Source organism: Hemiscyllium ocellatum, chromosome 2, assembly GCF_020745735.1.
Source record: "Hemiscyllium ocellatum isolate sHemOce1 chromosome 2, sHemOce1.pat.X.cur, whole genome shotgun sequence".
In the NCBI taxonomy this organism is placed as follows: domain Eukaryota; kingdom Metazoa; phylum Chordata; class Chondrichthyes; order Orectolobiformes; family Hemiscylliidae; genus Hemiscyllium; species Hemiscyllium ocellatum.
The window spans coordinates 15611136-15626600 of NC_083402.1; positions in this window are offsets into that span (position 1 = coordinate 15611136).

Consider the following 15465-nt stretch of genomic DNA (forward strand, 5'->3'; position numbering starts at 1 on the left):
CACCGTGCCGCCCACTAATCTCCTGCTCCTCGGCTGCTGCCTGACCTGCTGTGCTTTTCCAGCAATGCACTCTCAACTATTGGGTATTTGAGCCAAATAATGGGTTTCTCTGCTGTCAGTCAAGATGCATATCAAAGCACTCGAGTCCCAGGGATAACGTTACCTGGCAGAGAGCTGTATCTGTTTGCCTTATTTTTCAATCTTGCCCTTCCTGGCTCTGTAATCTCCTCATCCCTCACAACCCATCTGAGATATCTGCACCCCTCCAATACTGGCCACATGATTTAAATCACCCAACCATTGATGACAATACCTTCAGCAGCCGAGTTCTAAAACAGGGGGGAATTTCCACTGTAAACCTCAATGATCTTCCTTCTCCTTTTCTTCCTTTAGTAAACTTTTTAACAATCTGCTTAAACATTTGCTCATTTGACCTCATATCTCCTTACGTGGATTGGTGCCATATTTCAGATGATAACAAGTCCGTAGAGCACCTTGGGACATATTGCTATAATAAAGGTGCTGTATTGCTGCTGTATTTATCTTTCCATTATTAAAGATTCGTGCATCAGCATCTCCAGGTTCCTAATTCCTGGGATGGCAGGACTGATGTCTGAAGAGAGGATGAATTGGATAGCACTGCATCCACAGGAGTTTAGAAAAATGAGAGGGAATCTCATAGGGACACTTAAAACTCCAACAGGAATGACAAGGAAGTTCCCAATGACCAGAGAGTCCAGAACCACGTTCATGGTTTAAGGATACAGGTTCGACCATTTAGGACTGAGAGGGGGAGAAATGTCTTCAATCGGATCCTGTGGAATTCACTCTGGAAAACACTTGAAGTAAAAACATTGAAAGTTTTGAAGAAGGAGTTTGATATAGTTCTTAGGGCTAAAGAGATCAAAGAGGATGGGGAGAAAGCCGTAATGGAATATTGAGTTGGATAGTCAGCCATGATCATATTGAATGGTGGAGCAGGTTCGCAGGGCCGAATGGCCTACTCCTCTGTTTTTATGTTTCAAAAGTTCTCTGATGATCTTGAGGCTGATATTATTCATGGGAGTTTCCTGTGTCCCTCACCTCCACCCCTTGTAGCCCAATGAGAGTGGAAATCAATCCTTTCCTCGCTCTGTGGAGTCTCACTTGATGCAGATGTGAATTGGCACCAAGAGTAGTTAATTTAATTTAATGATGCATCTCTTGTTGGTTTTGCTTACTTAAAAGAAAATGGACATGGAACAATTATTCATCGTTACACATAGACTCGTCTAATCTCTGTTGAATATGCAAAAGCTGTCTGCATCGCGGTGGTAATCTATTCATCTCACTCGTCTGGAAGTTGGATATTAAGCACCACAAATTGATTACTTCTAAAACTTCAATTTAGGTGACTGACAAATCAATTAATTGTGTGGGCTTTTTCTTTGCTTTAATTACTGCATTTTTTTTTTGGCAGCCTGTTTGTTTGTGAAAAAAAGGGATGATGAATGTCAGACATTTTCCAATAAAGGCATTTTTGCACATTACCCAGTGAATTGCAGATCTCATTTGAGATAAATTCTCAATGGTACATGTCCCAACGTTTAATCAATAATGTGCTTCTGAATTGTTTGACTGTGGTGTTAAAGTCTGGTTCATAGAAGCTCCATGTTATGTTTGTGGTGTGGTTCAATGAAACCACTTATTTACATCTCTGTAATGTTCCCTCAGTCTCTGAAACCCTCATTCCTTCCTTTGGTACCTTTTGATTGGATTATTCCGATGCACTCTTCCATAAACTTAACCTCTTTCAAACATTAACCTGTGCCCTTGGAAGCATAAGTCCTAATCATCAAGCACTTACCTACTTACATTGTCACTGGTTGAGGGACATGTTGATTTTATAACTCACATCAATCTCAGCCCATCTCCTGTAATCTCACAGCCTTACAATCCTCCAAAATATGTGGTCCCTCCAAATTTTGGCCTCTTGTTTATCCCTGGATTTAAATGCTGCAGTATTGGTAACCTGCCTTCAGCTACCCAAGTCCAAAGCACTGGAATTCTCCCCCTTAGCCACTTGCCTCTTGCAGCCAATTGAAAATGCATTGCACATTGTGTCCTCTTGTGGCTACCAAATTCACATGGATCTGGTCATAGCATCATGCGGCACAGCAACAAACCCTTCAGTTCAACCAGTCCACACTGACCAAAATCCCAAACTAAACTAGTCCTACCTGCCTGTGTCTTTAAAAATAAAATCATTCATGGGATGAGGGTGTCACTGGCTAGGCAGCATTTATTACCCATCCCTAATCGCCCATTAAAGAGTCATCACATTGCTCAGGGTTTGAAGTCACCTGCAGGCCAGACCAGGGAAAGATGGCATTTCCTTTCCTAAAGGGCATTTGTGAACAGGACATTAGACTCTTAATTCCAGGTCCTTTGTATTGAATTCAAATTCCACGATCTGTTGTGGTGAGATTCCAACCTGGATTCCCAGAACATTATCTGGGTCTCTGGATTCACAGTCCAGCAATAATATCGCAAGGCCGTTGCCTCCCCCGATACCCTTGGCCAGTATTCCTCCGAACTTTTCTTATTTATTTATTTACCCTTTTGAATGTTGTAACTATACCCACAACAACCACTGCCTCTGGAAGTTCATTCTACACATGCGTCTCTGTTTAAAATGAAGAACCCAGATTTAACGGATTGTCCACTTGTAAACATATTACTTTTATAATCTCAAAATCTTCACATCTGTCTTTCTTGTTTTCCTGATTAAAGCTGACGTAGACCTTCCATTTTCCAGTCTTCAATATCTCCTTTTCATTGCATCATAATACAAAAGAGGCCCTTCTGCCCATCAAGTCTGTACCAACAAAAAAAATCTCTAAATCAAACTAGTCCTACTTTCCTCCTCTAGGATCCATAACCATGAATGTTATGACCCCTCAAATGTTCATCCAAGCACTTACTAAAGATTATAAGATATCCCATCTCACCTATCCTCCCAGACAGAGGATTCCAGATTCCCTACACTCTCTGGGTGAAAGAATTCTTCCTCAAATTCCCTCTAAACTTCTTGCCTTTCACCTTAAAGTGATACCCCTTTGTTATTAACACTTCACCAAAGGGGAAAAGCTGCATTCTATCCACTTTTCCTTGTCCCTCGTAATATTATACACCTTTTTCATATGTTGCTTAGCATATGTTTGATAACACCCCTGTGAAGGGTGTTTTCTTGCAAGTGGTTGTTGAGGCAATCAAACCTGGGGCACAGTGTGGATAAGAGTCACGACGGCGATTCCTAGTGGCAGGGATCTGAGAGATAAGGAAACACTGGAGAGATGTTATCCTGAAAAAGGGTCACATGATAGAAGCTAGCCCAACGTTTTCAATGAATTAAAATAACAGGGAAAGTAAAGGATCTTCAACTAAATTGTGAAAATAGTACACAGTGTCACAGAACCAAATGAGTGAAAGATAAAACGAAAATAGAAATTGCTGGGAAGGCTCAGCAGGTCTGGCAGTTTCTGTGGAGAGAAATCAGAGTTACTGTTTCAGGTGCAGTCACCCTTCCTCAGAATTGAGATCTGGGTTCCTCACTAAGTTCCGTGGAAGGGTCACCATACCCGAAACATTAACTCTGATTTCTCTCCACAGATGCTACCAGACCTGCCGAGCTTTCCCAGCAACTTCTACTTTCGCTTCTGATTTCTAGCATCTGCAGTTCTGCCAGTTTTTGTCCTTGTGAAAGATAAAGTAAGGGCTGATCGAAGTCCAGAAGAAAGGGCTTGAGATTGAAATGGAGGTGAGATCCTTTGAATTTGCTTTGAAAGCTCTAAGAGATTTGGCAGCAGGGGTGAATCAAATACTTTCAGAGTGATTCATTTTAGTCAGACTGAAGCTAATTTCTACCATGAATTTGTCCTCCTCCCTGTCACTATTCAGTCTCTCTCCTGTTCAAATATTGCTTTCACTTGCTAACTTCTCACTGTTGAGATAAGGAAAGCAAGTCGGTTAATATTAATGACTCTGTAAAGGTCATTTCACCAACTCAGTGTTTGAAATCAGTCCAAATCCAGTATATTGATTGACTCATGTCAGCTATAACTTGATAATTCATGTTGCAATTTAGTATTGTCATTAAATGAAACCATCTGGTTCAATTGTTCTAATGCTACTCTATGCTACTCTCTCCCCACCCCACCCTGCTCTAGCTTATCTCTCCATGCTTCCAGCTCACTGCCTTTATTCCTGATGAAGGGCTTTTGCTCGAAACGTCGATTTCGCTGCTCGTTGGATGCTGCCTGAACTGCTGTGCTCTTCCAGCATCACTGATCCAGAACCAATTGTTCTAATGTTCATCAATTTCCCAGACCTCACTTGTCTCGAGGCATTGTCTGTCAGTGCATTCCTCAAATACTTTCTTGCCATCATTGAAAGACAGATGACATCAAGCTATTTTTGGACTACTATCTCTTCAGAAACACTGGACTCTGGGAGCAATATTTTGGCTTTGCGTTGAGTAACAGTGATAAATAAACACCAGTGCAAAGTGTGGTTGCTACCCTCTTGCACAAACAAGAACTTTTATGAGCAAGGATTGCTGACAAGTGCAGCAAAGTTATTAGTTCCATTCGACTAAAGAGCCTTTATTCTGAATTTAATAAAACACAGGATGTGGCCTTTCATCCACTATAGGCAGTCTTCCGTTTGTTTTCACAAAATAATACAATGGAGAAGAAGGCCTTTTGGAACAACGGGTGAATGTTGGCCCTTTGAAAGCACTCTCCAGTGAATCCCACTCTCATAGATTCATCCAGTGCAGAAAAGAACTTTTGGCCCATTGAGTCTGCAATGACATAACTACCAATAAAAATGTGCAAATTCCAGTTTCCCGCGCTCTTTCTGCACTTTCTCTGTTGCTCTGCAAATTTAATCTTTTTAAATATTTATCCAATTCCCTGTCAATCCTGCTACCACCACGCTTTCAAGTAGTCCATTCCAAATCACAAATATTCACTGTGATATAGCAAAATCCCATTTGTCCCTCCTCTGCGAGATGTCATTTCGCTAACTCCTTATTCAGTTTCTCCATCGAAACCCTTGATAGCTTTGAACAATCTCTTAAATACCTCCATAATCTGTTTTTCATTGTGAAGAGAACATTACCCGAATTGTAGTTTCTCCCTTTAACCAATGTCCCTCATTTCACCATTCACTTCAGCAATCTTTTATTTTCTTTCCTTTCCCTGTTAAGATATTGTGCTACCTCATTGTAAACTTACCCTACTTGCTTTCAAGCAGTGATGCTTCTTTTTGAATGCAGATGTTATTTGCTGCAGACACAGAGAGATATGTAGTTTATTGAGTTAATTCTATTGTTAAACTTACAGGTGATTAAATATAGATAATATTATCTCTTATGTCCCATGGCATTTCCACCTTCACAACCCTCAAGTAAACCCCAACCCTTTCATTAACTCCTGCTATTGTCACTGTCATTAGGGTCAGTGATCATATTATTTTTGGATTGAATTTCTCCGAAGCATCTTCGGAAACTTTTCTGCATTGAAAGTGTTGCAAAAGCAGAAGTTGTTGTTGTCAGCTTGATTCCCAGGCAAATTTATTTTTCTGCATTTCTCCAGCCAAGTTTCCTTTTCCCGAAGTGGGGATTTCGTAGAAACATATAAAATTATGAAGGGAATAGATTAGACAGAAACAGGACGGTTATTTCCACAGGCGGGAGAAACGAGAATTAGGGGGCATTGCCTCAAAATACAGGGGAGCAGATTTAGGACTGAGTTGAGAAGGAACTTCTTCACCCAAAGGGTTGTGAATCTGTGGAATTCTCTGCCCAGTGAAGACACCTCATTGAATTTTTTAAGGCAAAAATCTACAGATGTTTGAACAATAAAGGAGTTAAGGATTATGGAGCGAGGGAGAGCAAGTGGAACTGAGTCCATGAATAGATGAGCCACGATCTTATTGAATGTTGGAGCAGACTCGATAGGCCAGGTGTTTCTCCCCAGCCCACCCCCCACGCACCCCCCCCTCACCCCCCACCAACCCCCCTCCCAACCCCCCCACCCCCGTTTATCTCTCCATCCTGGAGGCTTCCTGCCTCTATTCCTGATGAAGGGCTTTTACCCAAAACGTCAATTTTCCTGCTCCTCAGATGCTGCTTGACCTGCTGTGCCTTTCCAGCACCACTCTGATCTAAACTCTGGTTTCCAGTATCTGCAGTCCTCACTTTTAAGTCAATGGGCCAGATGGCCTACTCCTGCTCCTAGTTATTTTGTTCTTATGTTCTTCTCTGGAAGGAATGATCCTTCAGCAACATTGTCGGATATCTTCCCCTCTTGTCCTTTGGCTTGCCTTTTGAGATGTTCTTCTAAGCAATTCTTCCTGTCCTGAAGGAATTGATTCATGCATATGACACAGTTCCAAGGATGGTCTTAAACTGCGTATGGCTGGATTGGTCTCCCTAAGGGCTGGCATGGAAACATTGGGCTGAATGGACATATTCTCTTATTGAAGTATGAATAACTGCTAGTAAGGCATGCTCTGGAGTCACGTAGAAATGAATGTTCTTCAGGGATGAGATAAGAATAATGGCCATTTCTCTGATTGCTGATAACAGCAGAGAAAAGTTCTATTAGTTTTAAAATAGTGATGGAAAAGGATAGACCAGGTCTAAAAGTTGAAGCTCTAAATTGTAGGAAGGCTAATTTTGATGGTATTAGGCAAGAGCTCTGAAAAGCTGATTGGGAGCAGATGTTCACAGGTAAAAGGACGGCTGGAAAATGGGAAGCCTTCAGAGATGAGATAACGAGAGTCCAAAGAAAGTATATTCCTGTCAGGGTGAAAGGAAAGGCTGGTAGGTAAGGGAATGCTGGATGACTAAAAAAATTGAGGGTTTGGTTAAGAAAAAGAAGGAAGCATATGGTAGGTATAGACAGGAGAGATCAAGTGAATCCTTAGAAGAGTATGAAGGCAGGAGGAGTATACTTAAGAGAGAAGTCAGAAAGGCAAAAAAGGGACATGAGATAGCTTTGGCGAATAGATTAAGGAGAATCCAAAGGGCTTTTACAAATACGTTAAGGACAAAAGGGTAACTAGGGAGAGAATACGGCCCCTCAAAGATCAGCAAGGCGGCCTTTGTGTGGAGAAAATGGGGGAGATACTAAACAAGTATTTTGTGTCAGTGTTTATGTGGAAGAGGACATGGAAGATGCAGAATGATTTAATAGTATTTGAGCTATAGGGAAAAGCTGAACCGGCTGGGGTTGTTTTCCCTGAAGCGTCGGAGGCTGAGAGGTGACCTTATAGAGGTTTATAAAATCATGGATAAGGTAAAGAGACAAAGTCTCTTTCCTGCAGTGGAGGAGTCCAGAAGTTGAGGGCATAGGTTTAGGGTGAGAGGGGAAAGTAAAGAAGAGACATAAGGGGCAACTTTTTCACACAAAGGGTGGTACATGCTTGGAATGAGCTGCCAGAGGAAGTGGTGGAGGTTGGCACAATTACTGCATTCAAAGGGAAACTGAATGGGTATACGAATAGGAAAGATTTTGAGGGATATGGACCAGGTGCTGGCAGGTGGGACTAGATTGGGTTGGGATATCTGGTCAGCATGGACAAGTTGGACTGAAGGGTCTGTTTCCATGCTGTACATCTCTATGACTCTACAACTTCAACTGAATCCAACTGTATTTCCATCTCATGCTTGCATGCATGAGAAACAGAAAAATTTTGCTTGTGTACTGAATGACACTGACATCATTCCCTGAGCCACATTACAGCCCATGAGATGCTTCTGAATTCACTGTTGAAATGCAATGGAAAACATATTAGCCAACCTGTACACAGCAAGGTCCCGCAATGTGACAACACTCACACTTGCAGATTTAGCAATGTTGGGCGAGGGATCAGTGAGGAAACTATGGATAACTGCATTGCTTTCATCCAAAATATGATAATTTAAACTTGGATATTAATCTGTCTTTGTTCACTGTGTTTTCTCTGTGATAATCTATTGAGAGTCATTGAGATCCAACTGAATTGGGTGCTATGACAGATGGAGGTAAGCTAAAGCTGCCATAGCCCTTCTGGGCAATCGGACTGCTCTCTCGTCAGAGGGAGATGACTGGCAGTAGTTTAATCTGGAGTCAGGCATGGGGAGAGTTCTTTAGGATAACCACAGTTGATGCAGGAATTGAACCCACTCACTCTGGTGACATCGCTTTGCACCACAAACCAGCCATCCAGCCTAACTAACCTCCTTTGCTGATACGATAGGCAAACTCCATCTACTCTGACTTGTTTTAATTATGTTCTTGTCCATCATAAAGTAGATTTCTTCTCTCCCTTTAGTGATCAACTCTTGGTTGAATCTATACCAATCATAGAATCCCTACAGTGAGGAAACTGGCCATTTGTCCTAACAAGTCCACACCAATCCTCCGAAGAGTAACTCACCCAGACCCATTCCCCTACATCTACCCCTGACTAATACACCTAATCTACACATCCCTGAACACTATGGACAATTTAGCATGGCCAATCCATCTTTGGATTGTGGGAGGAAATCAGAGCAACCAGAGGGGACCAACGCAGACATGGGGAGAATGTGCAAAATCCACACAGACAGTCACCCAAGGCTGGAATTGAACCCAGGTCCCTGGTGCTGTGAGGCAGCAGTGCTAACCACTGAGTCATTGTGCTGAGTTGTTTCCAGATTTCTCATCAAGGCTCCATTATTCTGGTCTTACTCAAAACTTAAAGTTCCACATCCTCCAGATGAATAGGTCATCCCTCTAAACTGCATGAAGACCTGATCCCTCATGGGAATTCATGTCAGATAACATCAGACTAACCTTGAGTCCCAGACTAACCACACAAACACACCTCGACTATGGCAAGGCTGACGTGATATAATGGGCTACAAGGTGCCATCCAGTAGAACTGCTGACAACAACGCATCTTTCCCCAGTCAACCCAATGCATTCTATGCTTACTTTGAGCAGAAGGTCAGTGAAATTATGTTACCTGTCCCACCAACCTTGGGTGCACCAGTATCTATGGTCAGCGCCATAGATGTCAGATTGGCCTTTTTGAGAGTGAACCCACAGAAAGCAAATGGTCTGGATGGAGTCCCCGGCCATGCATTCAGATCTTGTGCGGACCAGCTGTTAGGAGTATTCACAATTATCTTTAATCTCTCCTTACTACAATGCCTCAAGAAAACTGCTATCAATCCGGTGCCAAAGAAAAGTCAGGCAACATACCTTGATGACTACTGCTCAGTGGCTCTGACATCCATCATGATGAAATACTTTGTGAGGTGGGTAATGGCACACACCAACTCCAGACTTCCAGATTGCCTTGATCTACCATAATTCACCTACTGTCACAACAGGTCCATGGCAGACACCATCCCTCTGGCATTATACTCATGCCTGGAACATCTGAATATCAAGTAGACTTATGCCAACTCCTACTTGCTAACATGAACTCTGCCTTCAATACCATAATTCCAACTAAACTCATCTCCAAACTCTGAGGCCTAGGACTCTGCTCCCCACCTATGCAATCGGATCCTCAACATCCTGACTCACAGACTACAGTCAGGAGGGGGAGGAGACAACACCTCTTCCAGAACAATCCACAAGGCTACATACTCAGCCCCTTACCTCATTCTTGATGCACCTATGACTGTGTGGCCAAATTCAGCTCTAATTCCATTTATAAATTTGCTGATGATGCCACCGTAGGACCTCAGACACTGATGGGACTGAGTGCAGAAAAGAGATAGACAACCTAATAACAATAAGCTCTCCCTCAATGTCAGAAAAAGGAAGGAGCTGGTCATTGACTTCAAGAAGTGGAGTGGAGGACACGTCCCTGTCTGTTTCAATGGAGCTGAGGTGGAGATTGTCAAGTGCTTCAAGTTCCTCGGACTGAATATCACCCACAATTTGTTTTGGCCCGTCCACAGCGACGCGGCAGTCAAGAAAGCACAACAATGCCTCTATTTCCTCAGAAGGCTAAGAAAATTCCACCGTAACTCTTACCAATTTTTATAGATGCCCAGGGAAAGTATTCCAACTGGAGGCATCACGGTTTTGTATGGCAACTGCTGTGCACAAGCCGGCAAGAAATTGCAGAAAGTTGTAAGAACAGAACAGCTTTCCTTCTATTGACCCCATTTACATTTGCTGCTGCCTATGGAGAGCAGCCAACATAATTAAAGACCCCTTCCACCTCTGTTATACTCTCTTCTACCTTCTTCCATCAGGCAGAAGATACAGAAGCTTGAAAATGCATACTAACAGATTTAAGAACAGCTTCTTCCCTGCTGTTATCTGACTTATGAACGGATGTCTCATATATTAGAGTTGACCTTTCTCTTCACCTTCTCTGTAGCCATCGCATTATATCCTGCATTCTGTTCTATTACCCCGATGTATTTATGTAAGGTATGATTTGTCTGGAAAGCAGGCAAAATAACACTTTTCACTGTGTCTCAAGACATGTGACAAGAGTAAATCAAATCAAGTCAAATCAATGTTGTAAATTAGGTGTTAAGCAGGCACTGTATCCCATTACTTGTTGATGAAAATAAACCTGGCACCCACTTTGAACATTTTCTGTTCTTTATAAGAGCCTGATAATAAGCATTCTTCTCCTGGCTGCCATATTGAAAACTAAAACCATCTATTTCTCATCAAGAACTCTTGTCATTCTGGTAATAAATATATAAGGGTATCCGTAACGAATTTAAAAAGGTGGATTAAAGGAGTAATGCATCCCGACTTCAAATCTCTTGCCACATTTTGTGAACACGGTTTATACTGTTCCCCTTCAAGCTTCATTATTTACCTTCGGAACTCCACTAAAGCATTTCATCAGAGTAACATAGGACCTGAAGTAAGTTCAGTAACTGAGATCTCTTCTTTGCCTTGATTTGACTATATTAATTGTACAGGTGGGATGTATAATACACTTTACTTGATGCTAAGGGACAAAATTGATGAAATGGCAAGAGAGCAATTGTTTGCATGGCTAAACCTTAGCTACAATTGATTTGAAGGACATTCTAAGCAGTTTTGTCTGTGATGCACATTTCCCAATTTCATGGTTCCCCCATGGCACCTGTGCATTCCGTTGCCTCTGCTCTATACTCTGGCATTCCCTACCTCAACCTTTCCATTTCTCTCCTTCTGCCTTCCTTCTCTTCCTTTAGGATGCTTCTGGAAACATGTCTGTGTGGCCACGTCTTTGGCCATCTGTCCAAATGTCTCATCGCAAGGTCAGGTGTTTCATTGTGCCTGATGTGACGCACATTGGGATTCTTGATTTTTCTCCATGAAAGAGGTCATTTTTGTCCAAATTAATGCTGTTATCGTTGTGCCACGCGTACTGGAATGTGGTAAAGTACCACATACATGAAACCTGGCACAGGGTGAAGCTGAAACCCCCTCTTTCCTTGACCAGCTAAATGTTATAACATTAGTGTTGGAGTCTGCTCCAGCATTGAATCAGTAGCAACAGATTAGTCAACTATTAGAAACAGCTCCAATTAACTTAAATACCTTGAATGTTTTCTGATATCTGAAATCACTTACATCAAGTCACAATTGATTCAGGTTTGATTAGCATTGACAAACATATGGCAATTTAATGCCTTTCTTTAAGTAAATGACTGAATTTGCAGGATAATATAATTTCAAAAGTAGGATATTATAGTGCTGCATGGAACAGCGTTAATGATAATTTAAAACATTCTGCCTGGTGAATATATTGTTTATGCAAATTATCTATTAACACTGTGATATAGTGCTGTAGCAAGCTGACTCAAAACATGGGAAATAAGGAGCAATAACAATTATTTGCATTTATCTGGCACCTTTTAAAAAAGAAATTGCTGAACAGGAGTAATATCAAAGAAGATTTGAACTGAACCACATAAGATGGTTTTAGGATCAACTTTGTCAAAGATTTTGTATTCAGAAGCTGTTAGTGGTACAAGGATATGTTACCCCATTTGAGACAGAGATGAGGAAATCTTTTCTCTCAGAAATTTGTGAGTCTTTCCTTCCTCAAAAGGCAGTGGATACAAAATTTTTAAATATTTTCAAGGCAGTGGTAGGTAGTTTTTTTTGATTATCAAGGGATTGAAAGATTATAGGGAATATTCAGAGTTGTTGTTAAAATCAAAGCAGTCATGACCTTATTGAATGGTGAAGCGAGCTGAAGGGCTGAATGGCCTGCACTTGTTTCTTGGTCCTATGTTCGTATCCTCAGGGTTGCATGTGTCTTCAGGTGACTGGGTCAGTAGATACTTGACACACAAACCTTTGGATGGAGTAGGGTCCAAGATTTGCTTCATCATCTTTCCATCTCTGCTATCACACTGCCTGGTCATTAAGGTCTTCGAACTCAAGGTGTGGTTCAGCTTGATGAAAAAATTGTTGCTAGATACTGTAGGAGTTTAGTCTGACCCCTTGAGAAACTGGCTTCATAAAAGAATATCGTTGATTGTCTTCCTTTTGAAACTGGGGAATGCAGCGAAATTTTCTAGTGTCCCTATGGACTGTGGATACACAATCCAGGTCTCAGTGCAGTATAGGAGGGCAGTGATAACAACTGCTCTGTGTTTTGGGGATTTTACTGACTCTTTTCATCAAACACTCACTACCCATATTTTGGAAAGCTGCTTTGGGGTTGGAGGAGAGAGTACATGAAGAAGAGGATCCCAGAGCCTGGAGCCAAGGCAGTGAAGGCACATCCACGCATAGATGAACAATTAACATTGAGAAGAAGCAAAGGCCTAGGAATACTATCACTGTAGATAGTGTAGTTGTAGGAGTGCAGGAGGTTACAGTGTCGTTGGTGGGTCATAGGTTTTAAAACACGAATGAGAATTTTAAAATTGAGGAATTTTGGGATGGTATCGTGGTTCAGTGGTTATCAGTATTACTTCACAATTCCAGGTTCGATTCTATCCTCAGGTAACAATCTGTGTGGATTTTGTACATTCTCCCTGTGTCTGCGTGGGTTGCCTCTGGGTGCTTCAGTTTCCTCCCACAGTCCAAAGACATGCAGGAAGGGTGGATTGGCCATGCTAAGTTGACCATATTGTCCAGGGATGTGCAGGCTAGGTGGATTAGACATGGTGAATGCACGGTTATAAGGGTAGGATAGGAGGGTGGGTCTAGGTGATGCATCCTTCGGAGAGTCAATGTGGACTTGACAGACCAAATGGCCTGATTCCACACTATAAGGATTCTATGAATCGTACAAGTGAAACCAATGCAGATTAGCAATAACAAGGATGATGGTTGGATGAGATAAGTAGGTTCCTGTGCAGCAGATTACCCTTAACCTCTAATAATTCTTTTGATATTAGGACATGTTTGCTCTTGAAAATGATTTGTGATATACGATAACAAAACTCTTCTCAGCTACTTCCTGAATAGTTTCTAGCCATTCCTGGATACTGCCCTTCTGCAGCTTATCATTGGTCTTGCTATTATCAGCTATTCATGCTAGTGGTGGCCAAAGTGTAACAGCTCAACCTCGAAAACATTGTTAAATTTATGATGAAGTGTACTAATTTATAGAACAAGAGAAATATATTGGTTTTTTTTGTGTGTGCAGTAATGTTTTCCACGTCTTTTAAATTATTATGGCAGGGGGATGGGAATCAAGGGATAGACTTAAAAGGGTCAGATTCCAAACAGGAAATGGGAGATAGAACATTAGTTAGTGATGGACTCAACGACTCAGAAAGATGGACGAAACAAGGATTAAAAAGCACCAAGCAAAGGAAATTGATGAGGTTGAGCTGTTTATACTTCAATGCAACTTAATGTTGTTGCTATAATGGAAACCTGGCTAAAGGAGAGCACAATTGCAGCTAAATATCCCTGGATATGGAGTTTTCAGGCAAGGCTGAATGGGTGACAGAAAAAGGAGGTGGGTGGCAATATTGGTTAAAGAATGAATTTCAGTTGTTTAAAGGAATGATATTCTCAGGGGCTAACAAATGAGGCTTCATGGGTTGAGTTTAGGAATGAAAAAGGGGCAATCACACTACTAGGAATATATTATAGGCTGCCCTCAAATCATGAGAGGGAGATATAAGAATACAAATATCGACAAATTTCTGCTTGTTAGAATCAGAGGGCAACAATAGTAGGAAACTTTAACTATCACACTATCAACTAGGTTTTAAACAATATAAGTGGCATTGAGGGTGAATAATCTATCTATTATATCCAGGACATTTTTTTTAAACAATATGTAACAAGACCAGTGAGAGGAGACATAATTCTGGATGCAGATTTGGGGAATGAAGATGGACAAGTGGCTGAAGTGAGCGACCATATTGGGGATAGTGACTACATTAGGGTTAGACTTAGGATTATTATGGAAATGACCAGGGTAAATCAGGAATGAAAGTTTTTAACTGTAGAAAGACAAATTTCACAAAAGTGATTTGGCTAAGGTAGACTGTACAGGGCTGCTAAAGTGAGGACTGCAGATGCTGACAAGTCAGAGTCGATAAAGTGCAGAGCTGGAAAAAGCACCGCAATGAGCAGCACCAAAGGAGCAGGAGAGGCGACATTTCAGGTCAGGACATTGCCTCTGATGCTGCTTGGTCTGCTGTGCTTTTTCCCAGCTCCACCTTACATCGACTCTGCTAAGGGATAAATCAGTGGTAAACCATCGGGAGTTACTAACAAGTGAGATCATTCGGGCACAAAGCAGAACATGACCCTTCCAAATATCAAAGTGGCCCTGTCAAATCTAGACCCCCATGGTCATCTAGGAAAGTACAGGGAAAGATTAAACAGAAAAAGAGAGCTTATGATTGTTACAAAAAGCTTAACACTATAGATAGCCTCGAGGAGTACAGAAAATACAGGGAATAAGTAAAAAAGAAATAAGGAAACCAAAGAGAAGACATGAAAATAACGCCAGCAAACAAAGTCAAGAAAACCCCAACGACGTTTTACCAGTACCTTTTTATTTTCTTTATTCATTCATGGGATCGGGCATCACTGACTAGACAGCATTTATCGCCCATCCCTAATTGCCCAGAGGGGAGTTAAGAGCCAACCACATTGTTGTGGCTATGGAGTCACATGTCAGCCAGACCAGGTAGGGATGGCAGCTCCCTTCCCTAAAGGACATTAGTGAACTAGATGGGTTTTTCCTGACAGTCAACTCGGGATTCATGGTCAACATTAGACTTAAATCCATAATCTTTTTTTTAAATTGAATTCAAATTCCAACATGGCAGGGTTCGAACCAAGGTCCCCAGAACGTTTTCTGGATCTCGAGATTAATTGCCCAACAATAATACCAATAGGTCATCGAATCCCCTAAACAGGAAATGAATAATTAAAGAGAAAGTAGGACCTCTCAGAGAGGATGAAGCGAACTTGTGTGACGATGCAGAAAATA